The sequence below is a fragment of the Piliocolobus tephrosceles genome, chromosome 2, assembly GCF_002776525.5.
Source record: "Piliocolobus tephrosceles isolate RC106 chromosome 2, ASM277652v3, whole genome shotgun sequence".
Classification (NCBI taxonomy): domain Eukaryota; kingdom Metazoa; phylum Chordata; class Mammalia; order Primates; family Cercopithecidae; genus Piliocolobus; species Piliocolobus tephrosceles.
The window spans coordinates 106,037,328-106,054,703 of NC_045435.1; the positions used below are offsets into that span (position 1 = coordinate 106,037,328).

Consider the following 17,376-nt stretch of genomic DNA (forward strand, 5'->3'; position numbering starts at 1 on the left):
AAATGTAATGGAGACTAAAAAAATAATAGAAAAGGTCAATGAAACTAACAGTTTTGTAAAAAACAAATTTGAAAAGCCTTTAACCAGGCTAAGAAAAAGGAGAGAAGACTCAAATCAGAAATTAGAGAGAGGACATGACCACTGACAACATGAAAATACAAAGGATCACAAGAAACTACTATATAATTATATATCAACACATTGGATAACCTAGAAGAAATAGATACATTCTTAGACACTACCTACCAAGATTAAATCTGAAGAAATAGAAAATGTGAACAGACTGATAACTGATAAGAGACTGAATCAGTAATAAAATATCCCCCTTCAAAGAAAAGCCCAGGACACGGTAGTTTCACAGCTGAGTTCTAGTAAACATTTAAAGAGAACTAATATAAATCTTTCTCAAGATTTTCTAGAAAATTGAAGAGGAGGGAATACATCCAAACTCATTTTGCAAGGATTACACTGGTACCAATGCCAGACAAGGATACCTAAGAATATAAAATTATAGCCAGTATCCCTGAAGAACATAAATGCAAAAATCCTCAACCAAATACTAGTAAACTGAATTCAGCAGCACATTAAAATGATCATTCACCGTAATCAAGTGTGATTTATCCCGTGGGATGCAAGGATGGTTCAACATATGCCAATCTGTATATGTGATACACCCTATTAACAGAATGAAGGACAAAACCACATGATGATCTCAATTGATGCAGAAAAGGCATTTTAAAAAATTTAACATTCCTTTGTTATAAAAACTCTCAAGAAACTAGGTATAGAAGAAATGCATCTCACCATAAAGACCATATGTGACATACCCATCACTAAGCCTTTGTTACTTCTTTATTTCTGAAGGACAGTTTTGCTGGGTGTAGTGTTTTTGGTTTATACTTTTTGAAGATACCCTTCAGTGCTTTGAATATATCATCCCTCTTTATCTTGGTCTGTAAGGTTCCTTCTGAGAAATATGCTGCCAGCCTTAATAAAGTTCTGTTACATGTGATTTGCTTATCTTCTCTTGCTGCTTTCAGAATCCTCTCTGTCTTTGATTATAAAGATAAAGAAAAGACAAGGACATCCCACTTTCTACATTTATTCAACATAGTACTAGAAGTCCTAGCCAGAGCAATTAGGCAAGAGAAAGAAATAAAAGGCTTCTAGATTGGAAAGGAAGATGTTAAACTGTCTCAGTTTTCAGGCAACATGATCTTATATAGAGAGAACCCTAAAGACTCCACAAAAAATGTTAGAACTAATAAATGAATTTAATAAAGTTGTAGGCTACAAAATCAACACAAAACTAAAAAACAAATTAAGGTAACAATCCCATTTACAATAGCTACAAAAAATATAATACTGAGGAATAAATGTAAGCAAGGAAGTGAAACATTTGTATATTGAAAACTGTAAAACATGGATGAAAGAAATTGAAGATATAACAAATGGAAAGATATTCCCTGTTCATGCATTTACAAATTATTTTTTAAATGTTCATATAATCTACAGATCCAATATAATCTCTATCAAAATTTCAATGTCTTTCTTCACAGAAATAGAAAAAACAGTCTTAAAATTATATGGAACCCACAAGAGATTCCAAATAGCCAAAGCAATCTTGGTAAGTGGAATGAAGTAGGGGGCATCAAACTACCTGGCTTGAAAATGTACCATAAAACTACAGTACCCAAAACAGCATAAAACAGACACATAGACCAATGGAACAGAAAGACAGTCCAGAAGTAAATCCCTGTATTTATGGTCAATTGATTTTTGACAAGGGTGCCAAGAATACACAATGGGGAAATAACAATCTCTTCAACAAATAGTATTGGCAAAACTGGATATCCACATGCAGAAGAATGAAACTAGATTCTTATCCCAAACCATATACAAAAATCAACTCAAAATGGATTGAAGACTTCAATGTGAGACCAGAAATGGTAAAGCTACTAACAACAACAACAACAACAAAAAAACCATAGGGGAAATGCTTCATGACACTGGTTTGGGCAAAGATTTTTAAAATATGATGCCAAAGCACAGGCAACAAAACCGAAAATAGACAAGTGGGATTACATCAAACGAAAAAGCTTCTGCAAAGTAAAGGAAACAATCAGAGTGAAGAAATAACCTAGAGAATGGAAGAATATATTTGTAAACAATCTCAGAAGGGTTTAATAGCCAAAACATGTAAGGAACTGAAACAACTCAGAAGTAAGAAAACAACCCAATTAAAACATGGGCAAAGGGAACCTAAATAGAAATTTTTCAAAAGAAGATATACAAATGGCCAACAGGTCTATGAAAAAGATCCCAATATCTCTAATAATCAGGGAAACACAAATCAAAAGCACAATGAGATATTACTCCACATCTGTCAGAATGGCTATTCAAAAAGACAAAGATAAATACTGGCAAGAATATGGAGAAAAGGGAATCATTGTATACTGTTAGTGGGAATGTAAATTTGTAGAGCTATTTTGGAAAACAATATGGAAGTTCCTCACAAAAGTAAAAATAGAATTACTATATGAACTAACCATACCACTACTGGTTATGTATCCAAAGGAATTGAAATCCTTGTCAGTCAGATATCTGCACTCTCATGTTTGCTGTAACATTATGCACCATAGCAAGATATGGAACAAACCTTAGTTTTCATTGACAGATGAATAAATACAGAAAATGTATTATATATGCACAATGAAATACTATTCAGCTTTAAAAAAGAGAGAAATCCTGTCATTTATAGCAACATGGGTAAACCTAGAGGACATTAAGCTAAGTGAAATAAGCCAGGCGCAGAAAGACAAATATTACGTGGTCTCACTTATATGTAGAATGTAAAAGGTTGAACTCATAGAGAGTGCAATGGTGGTTACAAGAGGCTGGAGGTTGGGGGATTGGGAAGATGTTAGTGAAAGAACACAAAACTTCAGTTAGGAGGAATAATTTAAAGAGATCTATTGTACAGTCCAGTGACTAGAGTTAGTAATAATATATTTTATATTGAAAAGTGCTAAAAGATTTTGTGTTCTCACCACAAAAAAAATGTGAAATGGTGCATGTGTTTAGTAGTTTGAATTTATCCATTCCACAGTTGTATATGTATATAAAAACATTGTGTTGTACACCATAAATATATATAACTTTTACTTGTTAAGTTAAAAAATCCGTTGAACATTTTGTGTGGAATCCTGGTGGAAAGTAGAACTTGGATGTAATATAAACTCAGCATCTTTTTAGTATGTGATATATGTCTTGAGACACTGGATTGATACATTTAAGAATTTGGGGCTTCCAGTTTAGAGTAAATGAAAGTTGGCTTGAAGTATGATAAATATATATAGATATACACACATACACACACACACACAAAATTTTTTAAAGACAGAATCTCACTCTGTCACACAGCCAATCACAGCTCACAGCTCACTGCAGCCTCAATCTCTTAGACTCAAGTTATCCTCCTGTCTCAGCCTCTCAAGTAGCTAGGACTACAGGTACACACCAACACGCGTAGCTAGTTTTAAAATTTTTTGTAGCACCAAGGTCTTGTTATGTTGCTCAGGCTGATCTTGAACTCCTGGGCTCGTGTGATTCTCCCGCCTTGACCTTTATGGACATGAGCCACTGTGCCCATCTTGGCTCACTGCAACCTCCGCCTCGCAAGTTCAAGTGATTATCCTGCCTCAGCCTCTTGAGTAGCTGGGATTACAGGCACTTGCCAACACACCTGGCTAATTTTTGTATTTTTAGTAGAGGTGAGGATTTACCATGTTGGCCAGGCTGGCTTCGAACTCCTTACCTTAGGTGAGCCACCCACCTTGGCCTCCCAAAGTGCTAGGATTACAGGCGTGAGCCACCATGCCCAGTTGTAGTGTAATACTTTTAAATGACATTCATTATTTGGATCTCATGTAACCAGGGCTTATACTTTCCTTGATTTATACATAAGTTTTAGACAATTTATAAAACTAAGCAAATTTGGAAATCTTAGAAAGTGATTATTCTTTTTTTAAATTTCCATTTTTATTTTAGATTCTGCGGTTACATGTGTAGGTTTGTTACAAGGGTATGTTGTGTGATGCTGAGGTTTTGGGCTTCTATTCATCCTGTCCCTACATAGCCAACATAGTACCCAACAGGAAGTTTTATATCCCTTGTCTTCCTCCCTCCTTCCTTTCTTTCAGAGTCCCCAGTGTTTTTGTTCCCTTCTGTGTCCATGTGCACTCAATGATTAGCTCCCACTTATAAGTGAGAACATAGGGTATTTGGTTTTTGTTCCTGTGTTAATTTGCTTAGGATAATGGCCTCCAGCTGCATCCATGTTCCTTTAAAGGACACCTTGTTTACTATGGCTGCATAATATTCCATGGTGTATATGTACCACATTTTCTTTATCTCACCCACTGTTGATGGGCACCTAGGCTGATTACATGCCTTTGCTATTGTGAATAGTGCTACAGTGAACATACAAGTGCATGTGTCTTTTTGGTAGAACAATTTATTTTGCGGGCGTATATATCCAGTAATGGGATTGCTGGGTGGAATGGTAGTTCTATTTTTAATTCTTTGAGAAATCTCCAAACTGCTTTTCACAGTAGCTCAACTATTTTGCCACTTTTAATAGCAAAAACCACAATTACTTTTGCACCAACCTAATACTTTACATTCCTACCAGTAGTGTATAAGCATTCCCTTTTCTCCACAGCCTTGCCAACATCCGTTATTTTTTGACTTTTTAACAATAGCCATTCTAACTGGTGTGAGATGGTATCTCATTGTGGTTTTGATTTGTCTTTCTTTGATTATTAGTGATGCTGGGAATTTTTTCATGTTTGTTGCCTGCTTATATGTCTTCTTTTGAGAAGTGTCTGTCCATGTTCTTTGTCCACGTTTTAATGTGGTTGTTTGTTTTTTGCTGGTTGATTTAAGTTTTTTATAGTCTGGATATTCATCCTTTATTGGATGCAGAGTTTGCCAGTGTTTTCTCCCATTCTTTAGGTTGTCTGTTTACTCTGTTGATAGTTTCTTTTGCTGTGCAGAAGCTACCTCTTTAGTTTAATTAGGCCCTTTTTGCCAATTTTTGTTTTTGTTGCAATTGCTTTTGAGGACTTAGTCATAAATTATTTGCCAAGGCCGATGCCCAGAAAGATATTTTTAGGTTTTCTGCTAAGATTTTTAAGGTTTCGGTCTTACATTTAAATCTTTTGTCTTTTTGTCTATGGTGAAAGAAAGGAGTCTGGTTTTATTCTGCATACTATTAACAAGATTTTCCAGTACTGTTTATTGAATAGGGAGTCTTTTCCCCATTGCTTGTTATTGTCAACTTTGTCGAAGATCAATTGGTTGCAGGCATGTGGTTTTATTTCTGGGGTTTCTATTCTGTTCCATTGGTCTATGTGTCTATTTTTATACTAATACTATGTTGTTTTTGGTTACCATGATCTTCAAACTGTAGTATGAAGTCAGGTAATGTGATGCCTCCGGTTTTGTTCTTTTTGCTTAGGATTGCTGTGGTTGTTTGGCCTCTTTTTTTTTGGTTTCATATGAATTTTAGAGTAGTTTTTCAGAATTCTGTGAAAACTGATGTTGATCCTTTGATAGGAATAGTGTTGAATTTGTAGATTGCTTGTGACACTATGGGCATTTTAACAATGTTGATTCTTCTAATCCATGAGTATGGAATATTTTTCTATTTGTTTGTGTCATCTATGATTTATTTCATCAGTATTTTGTAGTTCTCCATGTAGAGATCTTTCATCTCCATGGTTAGATGTATTCCTAGGTGTTTTTTTGTGGCTATAATAAGTGGGATTACCTTCTTGAGTTGGTTGAATGTTAGTGGTATATAGAAGTGCTACTGGGTTTTGAATGTTGATTTTAATATCCTGAAACTTTACTGAAGTTGTTTATCAGGTCTAGGATTCTTTTGGTGGAGTCTTTAGGATTTTCTAGGTATAGAATTATATTGTCAGTGAAGAGAGATAATTTGATTTCCTCTTTTCCTGGTTTAATGTCTTTTTCTTTTTTTCTTTCTCTTGTTTGATTGCTCTGACTAGGACTTCCAGTACTATGTTGAATAGGAGCGGTGAGAGTGGGAATCCTTGTTTAATTACAGTTTTCAAGGGGAATGCTTCCAGCTTTTGCCCATTCAGTATGATGTTGGCTATAGATTTGTCACAGATGCCTTTATTATTTTGAAGTATTGTCTCTTGATGTGTAGTTTCTTGAGGTTTGTTTTCACTCATGAAAGGATTGGATTTTATTGAAATATTTCTGCATCTATTGAGATGATCATATGAGTTTGTTTTAATTCTGTTTATGTAGTGAATCACGTTTGTTGATTTGTGTATTGTGAACCAACCTTACATCCCAAGAATAAAGCCCACTTGATCATGGTGAATTAACTTTTCAATGCACTGCCGGATTTGGTTTGCTAGTATTTTATTGAGGATTTTTGTAACTATGTTCATCAGGTTTAATTGGCCTTTGGTTTTATTTCTTCTTGTGTCTTTGCCAGATTTTGGTATTAGGATGATACTGGTTTTGTAAAATGTGTTAGGGAAGAGTTCCTTCTCCTCAGTTTTTTGAAATAGTTTCAGTAGGATTGGTACTAGCTCTTTTTACGTCTGCTAGAATTCAGCTATGAATCCATTGTCCACAGCTTTTTTTGGTTTGTGGATTTTTTTTTTTCAAATTACGGATTCAATTTTGGAACTTGTTATTGGACTGCTCAGGGTTTCAATTTCTTCCTGTCAATCTTGGGAAGTTATGTGTTTTCAGGAATTTATCCATTTCCTCTAGATTTTCTAATTTGTATGCATAGATGTGTTTATAGTAGTCTCTGAGGATCTTTTGTATTTCTGTTGAATTGGTTATAATGCCACCTTTGTCATTTCTGATTGTGTTTATTTGAATTTTCTCACTTTTTTCTTTGTTAATCTAGTTTGCAGTCTATTGGTCTTGTTTATCCTATCAAAGAACCCACTTTTTGTTTTGTTGATTCTTTCTATGTATTTTGGGTCTCAATTGTATTTAGCTCTACTCTGATTTTAATTATTTCTTTTCTTCTGCTTACTTTGGAATTAGTATGTTCTTGTTTTTCTAGTCCCTGTAAGTGGTAGAGTGTTAATCTGAGATCTTTCTAACCTCTTGATGTAAGTATTTAGTACAATAAATTTCCCTCTTAACACTGCATTGTTGCATCCCAGAGATTTTGTCATGCTGTGTTCCATTATCATTTGTTTCAAATAATGTTTTGATTTCTGTATTAATTTTACTGTTTACCAGAAGCCATTCAGGAGCAAGTTATTTAGTTACCATGTCGTTGTGTGGTTTTGAGAGTTCCTCTTGGTTTGATTTCTATTTCCATTCCACTGAGGTCTGAGAATATGCTTGGTATGATTTCACTTTTTTTGAATTTGTTGAGACTTGCCTAATGGCTGAGAATGTGGTAGATTTTTAGAGTATGTACCATGTGCAGATGAGAAGATACATATCCTGTGGTTATTTGGTGGAGTATTCTGTAGATGTCTATTAGAACCAATTGGCCAAGGGCCAAATCTAAGTCCAGAATTTTTCTGTTAGTTTTCTGCCTTGATAATCTAATACTGTCAGTGGGGTGTTGAAGTCTTCCAGTATTATTGTGTAGCTATGTCAAAAATGGGTTAATCTTATCAGTTGGCATATCCTGACAATGTTTCTAGCATTTTAAGATTATTATTTATTGACATTATGATATCTTCTGGGGGTTTATTTTAATATTTAGTTTAATGAATAAGATAAAGTGGCTGTGATGAAGGTCTGGAACAGCATCTGCCTAAAAGGCAAATATAGTGATTACTCTTTACATATAACCTAAAATCTGGAACAATATAGCATCTAAGGATAAAATAATTTAAATTGTAGGTGCATAAGGTTTGCATCCTGATGTATCTGAAATGTGTTCCATATTACCTTAGCTATCAATTTCTCTAATTTTTCTATTTGATTAGAAGTTACTTATTTTGGAGGAAATGATGCAATTCCAATTTGAACTGCCTCATACCTTTTAATCAGAATTTTCCCAAAGCACAAAAGTGAAAATGTAAAAGTTGCTGTGTTTCATTAGTTTCGTTCTTTTGAATGTTGCTACACTGAAAGCTCTGTGTGAAATTATTAGAAGACAAGTTTTCAAATGGTTGTAAAAGAAGATGCATATATGGGGACTCACTCAAAGGGCATTATTTAAAAAAGAAATTTCCAGCCACCCAGATCTCAGGGTAGCTATGCCCATTCAAGGATAGAGAATCCACCATCTGTATGATTATTTTTACGTCTGAACTTTTTTATACACCAGAGAGACTCAAAACTTTCAGGGTCATTTGCCCAGCAGGTAGTGGAATGTCCTGTGCAATAGATTCCAATTAATATGACCATGTTCAATGGCCCTTTACCACCAATGATGTATAACTGCTTTCCACTTGGCTTTATATGGCACTTCTTTGTTACAGCTGCAACCAGGTCTATCGCCCCTTTGATAAAAATTTCAGTTACCCAAGGGAGAAGCTTTCAACTTTATTAAGTATTGAAGTCTGTACATTTGTTCTTCTTTGGAAGAGCAGATCAAAAGCACACTTTCTAAGTAAGTAATCTGATAAATTAGGATAGCATTTGCAGACTTGGGCAATATGTTTTTTCCGTAATTGAAACCCGAGAACCTGTGTCAACTGACTATACTATTATAAACTTCTTAGCATTTAACAAGAGTTTCTTTTATTTTTTGAAAGTAAATAGAATTCCTTGATTTGATTTAACCAGTTCTTTAGCATGCTGTCTCCTTTTTGTTGTGGTTAGGAAAACCTCAGTGTAGGTTTAGAGACAGAAAACTGATGATCAAGAAAAAAAAGCAATTAGATGATCAAGTTGTGGTATAGACAAGAACCCATGTTGTCATCTTATCGCTGGCATTAATTTACTGTAAAAACTTGAGGAAGCCACTTAATTTTTCTGGGTCGCAGTTTCCTTATCTTAAAAAAGGGATGATTGGCTAGATTGTGTGTAAGACTTCTGCTGATTCTGAAATTCTCTGATTCTAAGTCTTAGGCAGAATAAGGCTAGAAACAGAATACCTTACATTTGCATGCAGCCATTTTTACTTTGCATCTCCTCCCTGCTTCAATTCCAGGTTGGGTTTGGCAATGGAATAATATGGTGCTATTTTATCTTTGGGTAGGAATGATCACTGGTTAAAACCAGAGTAGTAACACCTTCACAAAGGACACTAGACAGTTGTATTTCTCCCACAGTAGATTCTCCCAATCTACTAGAATGTTGAAAAGGCACCAGATTTATTGAGAAAATTGGCCCTTCTTCGCATACATTTACAATAAAAATACAAATAAATTCAGATTTCTCCATAGCTGATGGAACAAATTTTGCCTTCTGTGTTAGTCTGAATCTGAGGGTTACCCCTGTTATTAGCATTTTCAAAGACTTAGATTGAGACCTTTGAATTCCAATTTGTGGGATTTGGATGCTTAAAAAGGATAACTTGCGCTGGGTATGGTGGCTTACTCTAATCCCAGCACTTTGGGAGGCCAAGGCAGGCAGATCTTTTAGGTCAAGAGTTCTTGACCAGCCTGGCCAACGTGGTGAAATCCTATCTCTACTAAAAATATAAAAATGAGCCAGGTGTGGTGGCAGGCACCTGTAATCCCAGCTACTTGGGGAGGCTGCTGCAGGAGAATGGCTTGAACTCGGGAGGTGGAGGTTTCAGTGAGCCAAGATCGCGCCACTGTACTGCAGCCTGCATGACAGAGTGAGACTCCATCTCAAGCAAGAAAAGAAAGGATAACCTGAATCAAAATGTATGTCATATGTTGCCAAAGACTAAATATAATTTCTTACAGTATTTTGTCAATGGATGCTTACAATATAAACACTCCATGTAGACATCCTCAAAATGTTTTAGCATTAAAAAGTTGGAAACTATTTTGTAGACCAATTCTTTCTAAATTTTAAGTTCTGATGATTGGGGATCAAGTAAGGGCTATGTTCTTCAGAATCTTAAAAAGGCTAAATACTAATAATACAGTTGTGATATTAGTAGAAACTTTTCCTGGGAGGTAGGGATTTAAGAGCCAAGTTTCTCATCTCAGATCCTCAGCAATTTGTTTCTGATATTGGGCTATTCACTTGTTCTGTCTGTTACTGTTTTCTCATTTTTAACATTATATCAAACCTCTGCAAGAGATTCCTTTTCTTTCCTGTCCTGTCCTGTCTTGTCCTGTCCTGTCCTGTCCTGTCTCGCTCTGTTGTCCAGGCTGGAATGCAATGGAGCGATCTTGGCTCACTGCAACCTCTGCCTCCTGGGTTCAAGCGATTCTCCTGCCTCAGCCCACCGAGTGGCTGGGATTATAGGCACCCGCCACTATGCCCGGCTGATTTTTGTATTTTTGTAGAGACAGGGTTTCATCATGTCGGCCAGGCTGGTCTCGAACTCCTGACCTCGTGATCTGCCCGCCTAGCCTCCCAAAGTGCTGGGATTATAGGTGAGAGTCACCATGCCCACCCAAGAGCTAGTTTCTTAAAGGTTAACTGCACTGTAGAACCTTAAATTATATAAATAAATTTTATGTATGTGGTTGTGTTTAAAATCCTCTTATTTGTTTTGAACTTAGAATGGGTTTTTTACTCATGCATGACTTTATAACATCATTCAATGATAAAAATATTGGTTCACGGACTTACTCAGATTTTCTGAATCTTGACCCATTTCGTTTTACAATATCAAAAATAATTTTGTTAATATTACCACTAATCTCATCAGGAAATCTCATCAGCTTGTAAGTATTGAAAAACTACCAAGTTCATAGCAGTAGATTCCAGGTTTCTAAAATTTTAATTTTCTCTTGAAAGCTTACATTTTGATCATAGGCAATAAATACCATCTGTTGTTTTTCTTGAAGTGACAGGCTTACTTTGTCCATTAAAATTAAAGTCTGCCAAATAATCTGAAAATTCATTTGTCTGTCAGTCTTCTTTTTCAAGTAAAAATGATGTTGTATGAAAATGTATGCTGGTTCCATTTGTAATTCAGTTGCATGAGTTTCTTTTCCTAGAGACAACTATCATATTTCAATATGTGGTAGAAATGCTTCATATGCACTTCTCATTTTGTAATAAGGAATATTAATAAGATGTATACTCAAGGGTTTAGATTTAATAAAGTTAATCATTTTTATTGCTTTATAAAGGACATTATTAAGTGAAACTGACATTTTATTTTTATTGTGAGCATGTGGTGGTGAAGAATGTGATAACTGCCAGTGTAGTTTGGTATCACAGCCTTGATTCTTTCTAAGGGAACTACAGGTTTACCTACCATTGCCTTAGCAACACTGGCAATTATCAGCATAATGAAGAAGAAAAATCACATCTTAGTTTTATCATAAAAACAGCTTTGGCCTTGCAGACTTCTTGAAATGGTCTTGGAGATCTCAGGAGTATGTTAATTGCATTTTGAAAATCTCTGAACTAAGCCTGGCCAACATGGCAAAAACCTCTCTCTACTAAAAATACAAAAATTAGCTGGGTGTGGTGGCAGGTGCCTGTAATCCCAGCTACTCAGGAGGCTGAGGCAGGAGCACTGCTTGAACCTGGGAGGTGTAGGTTGCAGTGAGCCATGATTGTGCCACTAGACTCCAGCCTGAGAGTCTAGACTGGGCGAAAGAGCACGACTCTGTCAAAAAAAAAAAAAAAAAAAAAAAAAAAAAAAAACTGACTAGAGTTCAATATTGTTAGAGTCTTGAATTTCCCCTTCTGTTGTCAGAAAAATGGGCTAGCTTCTTATTGCTCCATTTCCCATGAAGTTAAAACATCAAAAGTAAGAAACTATTAACATTGAGGCCCACTCATTAAAAGCAGGGACTGGCTTCTTAATGACTAGATTGCCTTGTCTTGCTAACTGAGACAAAATTTAATAGCAGTAGGTGGGAACTTGAACTAATGTAGTCAATACCTGGTAAGCAGTACATAGTTGCTTGCTTCTGACTATACTTGCCTCATTTTCCAAAGTGAAATAATAATAAACAGATCTTTAAGAAATTTTTGGACAGGGCTAGCTCCCAAGGGGCAGGTCGGGGACGGAGAACAGGTGCCGGGGTCGGGGTGGCAGCGGCCTCCTGAGCCTCGAGGTCGATGCCTGCTGCTGCAGCAGCAGCAGAGGCTGACTGACCCGCGGAAGCACTGTCGCCGGAGAGTGAGGGCCCTGCTGCTGTGGTGAAACCAGCCCAGATAAGTTACAGGACTGTCCCCCGGGTCTCCTGCCCAGCAAGCCAGTGTGGGGGATGACGGTGGCGGCTCTCACTCACTTGTGAAGGCTGGAACTCAGGGAACCCGCGGTGATCTAGGGATTCTCCAGACATCGCCGCAGCCCCACCACGACCAGCCAAGGCAGCAACAGCAACAGCTCGGGCACATGAACGGAACCGCTGGACTCCAGGTTCCTTGCTGGGGGCTGAGCGTGGCCTGAGGGACAGGCCCTGGGTCCCGGGATGCCCCTGACCGAGCCCACCGAACAGGAGGGTGAGAGTGGGAAGGCCGGCCAGGAGCCATCCCCTGAGCCAGGCACTGACATCGTCCTGGCAGCCTCAGGAAGCCCGGGAAGTTCTCCAAACTGGTCCTGCTCACAGCATCCAACCAAGATGAGGATGGGGTGGGCTTCAAGCCCCAGGAAGTGCACTGCGTCCTGTCACTGATGACCGGCCCCGCCACCTTCGCCAGCACCTTGCAGATCCTGCCAGCTGAGGAGCAGGGAGGGGCGGTCCAGCCAGCCCCCCAGATGCCTAAACAGAAGAGCAGCAAGCTGGACACAGCACCCGCATTCCCTGGAGTTCCTGAACACATCATTTGGGGGTCGCCTCCAGGTGCTGGAGTCCTTCCTGTACAAGCAAGAGAAGGCTGTGGGGGACAAGGTGTACTGAAAGTGCCACCAGCACCCTGAGCTGGGCTGCCGGGGCCAGGCCATCACCTGAGGTCTGCGGGCCACAGTATTGCGGGGCCACTGCCACGCGCCCCATGAGCAAGGCCTGAAGGCCTGGCGCCAGTGGGAGAAGCTGCCCAGCCTGGCCCCGCCAGAGGGCTTGGGAGATCTCTGGGGTCCTGAGGGCCCTGGAGGCTGAGTGCAGGAGCTGCTGGAGGGGGTGGGCCTGTGGCACTGCCCCAAGGAGCCGGAGCCAGAGCCCACCCCTGGGCTGGTGTTGAGCAAGCCGGCCCAGAGGAGGGCCACGGACCCCAAGCCCTGTCGCTGCTGAGCCTGACGCCCGAGAAGTGCTCGATCCTGGGGCTAGGACAGGCCGGCCCCTCGAGTTCCTGAGGAGGTGCTGCGGGGCAGCTTCCTGGTGCACAAGTCGTTGCCCTACAAGCAGGAGAAGGCCGTGCTGGAGAAGGTGTATTGGACCTGCCGGGACCATGCGCTGCACAGCTGCCTAAGCCGGGCCATCACTCAGGGACAGCGGGTGACCGTGATGCGTGGCTACTGCTACCCGCCTGACGTGGAGGGCCTGGAGGCCCGGCAGCAGCAGGAGAAGGCCATGGAGACTCTGCAGGCTGTGCAGGACGGCCCTGGGAGCCAAGTGGACACGCTCCTCCTAGGCGTGAGCAGTCTTCTCTACCACAGAGGCCCCGGCCCCCGACTCTCACCAGGCCCCAGCCTGGAAAGCGAGCGAAGGTCGAAGACCAGGAGCTGCCAACCCATCCCCAAGCCCTGGAAGGATCCCTGGATGAGGACCAGGACATGGATGCAGACCCCTGAAGCCCTGAGTTCCTGCGGTCCCCGCTCGGGGGCAGCTTCCTGGTGTAGGAGTCCTTCTTCTACAGGCAGATGTATTGGACCTGCCGGGACCAGGCCCGCATGGGCTGCCACAGCCGCGCCATCACCCAGGGCCAGCGGGTCATGGTCATGCACAGGCACTGCCACCCACTGGACCCGGGTGGCCTGGAGGCCCTGTGGCAGCGGGAGCACTTCTCCATCCTGGCACAGTGGGACTGCCCAGAACCCTTCTGGTCCCTGGAATTCTGAGGACTTCCCTGGGGGGCAGGTTCCTGGTGCCCAAGTCCTTCCTCTACAGGAAGGAGAAGGCAGCCAGGAAGAAGGTGTACTGGATGTACCAGGATCAGGCTTGGCTGGGCTGCCACAACCGCGCCATCACCCGGGGCCAGCGGGTCATGGTCCTACGCAGCCACTGCCACCAGCCCGACCTGGAGGGCATAGAGGCCTTGAGGCAGCGGGAGCGGCTCCCCAGCATGACCCAGCAGGAGGACCCAGAAGAGATTCAAGTTCAACTGTGCTTCAAGACGTGTTCTCCTGAAAGCCAGCCGATTTATGGGTAATTGTATTAGTTATCTAATGGTGCATCACCAATTACAACATAATGTAGTGGGCTTAAAACAACAATGACAAAAACAAAAATAAATTTTTGGTACAGGGGTAAGGCCAGATGTGCATCTTGCCTGAGGCCAAAGCCCATGTACTTGGCCTCTACTTTATACTGATCTCTAGGCTGCTACCTAGCTCTGAAAGTCAGTGATTCTGGAAGACAAATATCTTCCTAAAGTGGCAAATAAGGCTGTTGGTAGGATTTGCGGTGGAACTGTAAGGATTTCAGCAAATACAACATATAGTTTTTAACCATATGGAATGTATACTGTGGCCTGGTAGTTAAAAGAGCAGGCTTTGAACATAAGCTGTTCAAAGCCCAAAACTATCATTTACCAGCTTTGTGATTTGGGGAAAGTTGCTTGACCTCTTTTGCTTCAGAGTACTCATTTGTAAGATGAAATGATGAGGGATAATGATAATAATGCTACCTATTGAGGCTTCAATTAGTGATGGTTTGGTAGGTAGCAGAGCACATGGTAAGCATTAGTAAATTTTGGCTTTTATAATTATCTGCTGTGCTGAACACATGATAGCCATGCAGTACAAATTGGCTATTATTATTTAACACACTTCCTCCTTCTTCTCATTACTGGTGCAAACACAAGCGTCATTCGTTATTCATTTATATGTTCATTTGTCTGTTCTACAGTGATCTTCTGAACCTAGTATATAACAGTCACTGTGCCAGGCGATGACCCTGATCTAGTCCTATAGTTGGCAACTCCAACATAGCTATTATTTCCATTTTACTCTAGTTACTAGGGAAGAAAAGTAGTACATTGCTTTTTCATAGGTTTCCTCAGATCATGCAGTTCATGTCGAGCATCCCGCCATTTTCCTCTATTATTTCAGATTAAAGACAGGTGCTAATAATTGCATCTTGATCTTTAAGCCAACATTTTAAATCAAACAAACATAGATAGGAAAGTAAGTGTCTCCCATTTTCTAATATTGTCATAAAGATTGTAAAAATTCAAGCCAAAAAAACACTTTATATGGTATATATGTATTTTTTTATGAAAGTTAAAACATAAGCTAATATTACATTGATAATTACAAATATATTCTTTGAGAGGAATATCTCTAATCCATTTTTCACCACATGTGATGCACTTGGTGCTTGAAGATTTCTTAAGAACTGCATATATGCAGATGAAAATGAAGTTCTTTACTATTATCCTTATCACAAATAAATTTCTTGAGAATGTAAAGACTTCCCCGTGAGAACCCAAAAACATAACTGCTAACAATTTATTCACTGAAACTGAAACTAAGATTTGAAAATGTAAAGAAGATAATCTTTGAATGGTAGGAAAAGCTAATCATTTTCCTTTAATAGCTCTTAAGCTTCATTCTTCCTGAAAATTTAAATTCTTCCTAATCTTAGCAAATACTACAACAAGTAAAAATCATACAGGTGTGCAGCAAATGTGTGTTTAAAATTTTATGTCCTACAGATTTGAAAATTAAATTGTATTTTAAATGTATTAAGAGAAATCCCCATATAAGAGAATGCTAGGATGAATCATTTCAGTAAGGAATTCTATTGTTAGCCACAGGAAAATTCTCTCTAAATTATATTTTGAGTGTCTGGATTTGTATATTTCATGTATTTTTAAGGCAAGATGTGTTTATAGTAGAAGCTATTACAAAAGCATTTCTTTTCTATTTATCAAGGTAGAATCATGCCTTAAGTTATTCTAGTAAAGTATCCTGAAGGAAAACAACAACAACAACAACAACAACAACAACAAACAACTAGGAGTCATGAGCTGAGTCTTCTACCAGTAATAGAATTAATTTTAGTATGCATTTTCCTTGACCTCACACCACTCAACACCATTGGTTACTCCCTCTTTCTTGAATGTGCTCTTCTTTTGACTTATGCTGACACCTGTTTAAACTGTTTCCCTCTTACCTCTTTGGCTGCTGCTTCTTCAGAGCCCTTTTCTCTCTTCTCCTTTTCTACCATTAGCTATCTCTACCTCTAGATATATTAGAGCTTTTTAGGTAACAGTCCTGGGCTGTTCTGTTTTACACAGCTAGACTTCATGGATCCAAATCCTGGTTACAGGGCTTGAACTCACTACAGGCAAGGCTTAAACTCTGTTTGCCTCAGCCTCCTAAAATATAAAAGAGAATAATAATAGTTCCTATTTCATGAGGTTGTTGTGAGGATTAAGTAAATACATTTGAAGAATTTAGGCTGGGTGCAGTAGCTAATGCCTGTAATCCCAGCACTTTGGAAGGCCTAGACATGTGGGTCACTTGAGATCAGGAGTTCAAGACCAGCCTGGTCAACATGGTGAAACCCATCTCTACTAAAAATATACAAAAATTAGCTGGGCGTGGTGGTGCATGCCTGTAATCTCAGCTATTCGGAAGGCTGAGACCAGAGAGAATCACTTGAACCTGCGAGGCGAAGGTTGCAGTGAGCTGAGATTGCACCACTGCACTCCACCCTGGGCGACAGGATGAGACTCCATTAAAAAAAAAAAAAAAAAAAAAAAAAAAGACCTTAGAACACTGCATTTGGGTTGTTTATTTGTTTCCCTTGAGATGGAGTCTCACTCTGTCCCCCAGTCTGGAGTGCAGTGGCTAACTACAATCTCCGCCTCCTGGTTTCAAGAAATTCTCCTGCCTCAGTCCCTGGAGTAGCTGGGATTGCAGGCGCCTGCCACTATGCCCATCTAATTTTTGTATTTTTAGTGGAGACGGGGTTTCACCATGTTGGCCAGGCTGGTCTCGAACTTCTGACCTCAGATGATCCACCCACCCAGGCCTCCCAAAGTGCTGATATTACAGGTGGGAGCCACTGCGCCTGGCTGATATTTTTAATTGTTTTTATTCTGTAGCATATTCGTTCTCTATGTAATGCATCAATTCCCATCCACATGTTGACAAATCCTAAATTTATATCTCTAGTCGAGGTCTCTCTG

At 39.6% G+C, this 17,376-nt stretch overlaps 1 pseudogene; it reads left to right on the forward strand.

Moving 5' to 3' along the window:
• Positions 1-12,551: 12,551 nt before the first annotated feature.
• Positions 12,552-14,388, forward strand: LOC111523148 (annotated as a pseudogene).
• Positions 14,389-17,376: the final 2,988 nt, after the last annotated feature.